Source organism: Penaeus monodon, chromosome 2, assembly GCF_015228065.2.
Source record: "Penaeus monodon isolate SGIC_2016 chromosome 2, NSTDA_Pmon_1, whole genome shotgun sequence".
Taxonomy (NCBI): Eukaryota; Metazoa; Arthropoda; class Malacostraca; order Decapoda; family Penaeidae; genus Penaeus; species Penaeus monodon.
The window spans coordinates 50,000,580-50,005,579 of NC_051387.1; positions in this window are offsets into that span (position 1 = coordinate 50,000,580).

Genomic DNA, 5,000 nt, shown 5'->3' on the forward strand with positions numbered 1-5,000 from the left:
ATATGTTATTTTTTTTAAAGTCACTTTACATATTGTCTCGTCCCATCTGATTATTGCAAAAATAGTTCTTTCTTTTGCAAGAGTGTGGAATACTTTATCACGAGGACAAGAGGGTGTACGCACACGCACACGCACGCATGCACACGCACGCACGCACGCATGCACACGCACGCACGCACGCACGCGCGCACACACACACACACACACACACACACACACACACACACACACACACACACACACACACACACACACACACACACACACACACACACACACACACAACCCCCCCACACACAAACCTCCCCCCACACACAACCCCCCCCCACACACACACAACCCCCCCCCCCCACACACACACACACAAGCTTCTTTTGTTTACATGGTGTTTCTTGCGTGTCTGGTCCATCGTCTCTTGTCTTTTCGGTGCGAGGTAGAAACTGTTAATGTTTTTTTCTTTTTTTCGTTTTGTTTATTCGTCCCTCTCTGTCTTGTTTGTGTAGGTGTTTGTATTTTTTTATGTGTGTTTGTTTCGCTCTTTCTTTCTGTCTTGATTTCGTTTTTTTTTTCTCTCTTTCTTTCTTTCTCTCTTTGTCTTTCTTTTTTTCTTTTCCTTTTCCTTTCTTTCTCTTTCTTTCTCTTTTTTTCTCTCTCTTTCTCTCTCCTCTCTTTCCTCTCTCCCTCTCTTCCCTCTCTCCCTCTCTCCCTCTCTCCCTCTCTCCTCTCTCTCTCTCTCTCTCTCTCTCTCTCTCTCTCTCTCTCTCTCTCTCTCTCTCTCTCTCCTCTCTCTCTCTCACCCTTCTCCCTCCCTCCTTCACTCTCCTCCTCCTTCTCCTTCCCCTTTTCTCTCCTCCCTCCCTTCCTCCCTCCCTTCCTCCCTCTCCCTCCTTCTTTCACTCTCCTCCTCCCTCTCCTTCCCCTTTTCTCTCCTCCCTCCCTTCCTCCCTCCCTTCCTCCTCTCCCTCCTTCTTTCACTCTCCTCCTCCCTCTCCTTCCCCTTTTCTTTCTCCCTCCCTTCCTCCCTCCTTCCTCCCTCTCCCTCCTTCTTCACTCTCCCTCCTCCCTTCTCCTTCCCCTTCTCTCTCTCCTCCCTCCCCTTCCTCCCTCCTTCCTCCCTCTCCCTCCTTCCTTCACTCTCCTCCTCCCTCTCCTTCCCTCTTCTCTCCTCCCTCCCTTCCTCCCTCCTTCTCCCTCCCCTCCTTCCTCCTCTCCTCCTCCCTTCCATTCCCCTCTCTTCCTCCCTCCCTTCCTCCCTCCTTCCTCCCTCCTTCCTCCCTCCTTCCTCCCTCCTTCCTCCCTCCCTTCCTCCCTCCTTCCTCCCCCAGAAATCCAAAAAGAGGACACCGCGGGCAAAGACAAACACAGACATAAATAATAATTATCAATGATCTCCATCGCGCCGACACAACTGGATCCGAGTCCGTGTGAAAGCTTCGGGTCCCAGCGGGTTACGACCCGATACCCGATGACGACCCGATACCCGATGACGACCCGATACCCGATGACGATCCACGTAGCGGTCTACCCGCGGATCGGGTGTCTGCTGCTGCTGCGCCTTCTGCTGTTTCTTCTTTTTCTTCCTCTTGTTCTTGTTCTTCGTCTCGTTCTTCTCCTTCTTATCATTCTTCTTCTTATTATTATTATTATTATTATTAGTAGTATTAGTATTCTCTCGTTTTCTTCTCTGTTTTTTCTTTTCTTCGTGTTTTTTTCTGCGGTTCCCTCTTCTCTCGTTTCCTTTATTCCTTTATGTTCGCTTTTTTTCCTCCTTTTATTCCTTGGTTCTTTTTGGATTTTTTAAAATTGATTATCCTTATCTCTCCTCTGTTCTGCTGATTTACTGTTTTTGTTCTTTTTTTTTTCTTTTTCCTTGCCCCTTTATTCCTCTTTCCCCCTTCTATTCCTCCCTTTAACCTCCCTAACTCACACCCCCTTTTTTACCCCTCTCCCCCTCGCCCCTCTTTCCCCCCACCTCTATCTGCCTCCCGCCCCCACCACTTCATTCCTCTCCTTCCCTCCTATGCCTCCCACCTCTCCTTGCCTCTATATTTCTCCCTTTCTCCCCCTGCTTCCACCCCTCCATCCTTCTCCCTTTGCCCCTTACCCTCCACCCCTCTGATCGTCTCCCCATTGCCCGTGTTCTTCCCCTCCTCTCTCCTCCTCTCCCCTCCTCTCCCCTGCCCGCCCTCCCCCTCCCCCTCCTCCTCTCCCCTACCCGCCCTCTCCCCTGATCGCCCTTCCCCTCCCTGTCCTCTGCCCGCCCTCTCCCTCACCATCCTCTCCCCAGCCCGCCCTGTCCCTCCCTATCCTCTTCCCTTTGGCCCATCCTCTCCCTCCCCCCTCCCCATCCTCTCCCCCTCCCCCTCCTCTCCCCCCCCCATCCTCTCCCCCTCCCCATCCTCTCCCCCCTCCCCATCCTCTCCCCCCTCCCTCCCCACCCACCTACCTTTGGTCCATCTACCCGTCCGGACTGCCCGTGCCTCTGCTTAAATCATCGGGTGCTTTACCTGCGACCTGATTTCGGGGCTTTCTCGGGACTTTTTTGTCTGTCTTAACTTTTCTTTATTTGAGTATTTATTATTATTTTTTTTTCTTGCCTTTGGTTCTATGCTTTTTCCCTTTTTTTCTTCACTGTTTTCTCCCTTCGTTTGGTATTGTCAGTCGATTTTTTTTTTTCCTTTTTCTTTTTCTCTTTTCTCTTTCTCTGTCTCTTTCTCTCTCTCTTTCTCTTTCTCTCTCTCTCTCTCTCTCTCTCTCTCTCTCTCTCTCTCTCTCTCTCTCTCTCTCTCTCTCTCTCTCTCTCTCTCCTTTATTTCCTTTCCTTCCCTCTCTAGTTTTATTTCTCTTTCACTGTCTGTACTGTGATTTATCCCATTATCATCATCGACATTTCATGTAATTATCTTTTTATCCCCCGGTCTCTTTATCCATACATAGCTATCCAAATTAATAACCAATGCACTCTTTTTCTCTATCCATTATGCACTTTCATTATCCACCTTCATTATCTCTTTTACGTTCGGAATTTTCATGACGAAGGGGTAATTCATGAAACATAAAAAAGAAGATAAAAGAGAAACGCAAAAAATAAGATAAAAAAGAGAGAATTAAGAAATACATGAAACACAAAAATTAAGATAAAAAAAAGAGAATTACGTAAATACACGAAGATTAAGATTACTATAAAATTATGTGCATATCATTGGCTTCGATTCTGAAACGCTAGTTGGAGAAACTGTTTGATGGCGAGGAACCTGTTTCTTGGCTCGTGTCTTTCGGAGAGGGGAGGGGGAGGGGGAGGGAGTGGGGTGGGGGAGATGGGGAAGGCGTGGGGGAGAGATAAAGGGAAGGTGTAAGGGAAGAAGGAAGAAGGGGGAAGGAAGATAGGGAGGGGAAGGTGTGACAGGAGGGGGGATAGGGAAGATGACGGGGAAAAGGGTTGGGGGGCAGAGGGAAGGCGTTGGGGAAGGGAAGGGGACAAAGGGGGAGGAGGGAGGTTCAGGTATGGCAGAGAGGAGATGGGGAGGGGGAGGGGGAGGGAGGGGGAAAGGGGGGGGGGGGGAATGGTAGGTAGTTTCTCCAGAATTGCAGGGGAGGGGGTAGCGATGATGGATGATAGGAAAGGAGGGGAAGGAAGGGGGGAACAGAAGAAGGAGAAAGGAGGAGAGGCAGAGGGAGGAGAGAGAGAGACAGAGACAGACAGACAGACAGACAGAAAGGGGGGAGGAGGGGGGATAGGTTCTGAAGAGGGAGGGACAAAGGGTTCTCACCCCTCCTTCGGGGTAATGGGGAGGGGGGAGGGGAGACAGGAGGGGGGTGCCGACGCCCTCTTGCTGCCCCACGTGGGTACTAATTACTCCAGGTGTTTGGTGCTTCTCTCATCCCACTCCTCCTCCTTTTTTTCCCTTCCTTTGCTTCCTCTTCTTCGTTTATTGTAACTTTCTTTCTTTGTTTATTCTAACTTACTTTCTTTTTCTTTCATGTGTTTATCCTGCTTTCTTGCTTCCTTCCCTTCGTTTTTCCTTAGTTGTTTTTCTTACTTTCTTTTCTTCGTTCTTTTTTAATTGTTTTGATTTCTCCCTTCTTCCTTAATTGTTTTTTCTGCCTTTCTCTTTCTTCTTCCTTAATTGTTTTGTTTTCTTCCCTTTTTTCTCCGTTTTTCTTTTTTTATTAAGGGTGGGGCTTACATTCCCTCCTTCCTTCGTCCTATTCTTTTCTCCGTTTTCACTATACCTCTTTCTTTTATTCCTTTTTTATTTTTTTTCGTCGTATGTATACTCTTGATTTTTCCCTCTTTCTCTTGTACATTCAGTATGTTTTTTTTGTTTTTTTTTTATGCTTATAAATATTTAATTATTAAATCACAATTTTGTTTTCTACTTTCTTCAATTTGTTAAATTCTATGCATTATTTGTTTTTTATTGCTTTTATTTGTTACATTTTTGTCAAATTATGCTATATTTTTTCCTTGTTTATCTTGCAGGCAAACAAATAACTCTTACTGTCTATCTGTCTATCTATCTATACTTATATATCTCTTTTCCCTTACACCTCTTCTTCATCTTCCTCTTTTCCCACTTCCTTCCTTCCTTCCACTCTCGCTCTTCACTCATTTTTCTTATACTTGTGTTTATCAAGTAGTTTTGGAGCTGTTCTCCCTTGTTTTATCTATCCTTTCTTCTTTGTTTTCCTCTTCTTTCTCTTTCTTCCTCCTCTGTGTCTTCTTCCCGTAAAGGGAGGAGGATAGGAAAGAGGAGGATGGAAAGAAGGAAGGAGGAGGAGGAAGAGAGAGAGGTGAGGAGATGAGAAGAGATGAGAAGGAGAGAGTGGAAAAAGGAAATATCGAGGAAGAGAAGATGGAAGAGAAGATAAAGATGATGACGATGATGAAAAAACGTAGAAAATCCCCTTCTATCTCACTTACTATCCTTTCCTTTCCCTTCATATCACCTGCAGAAGAAGAAGAAGAAGAAGAAGAAATACAAGAAGAAATACACCTT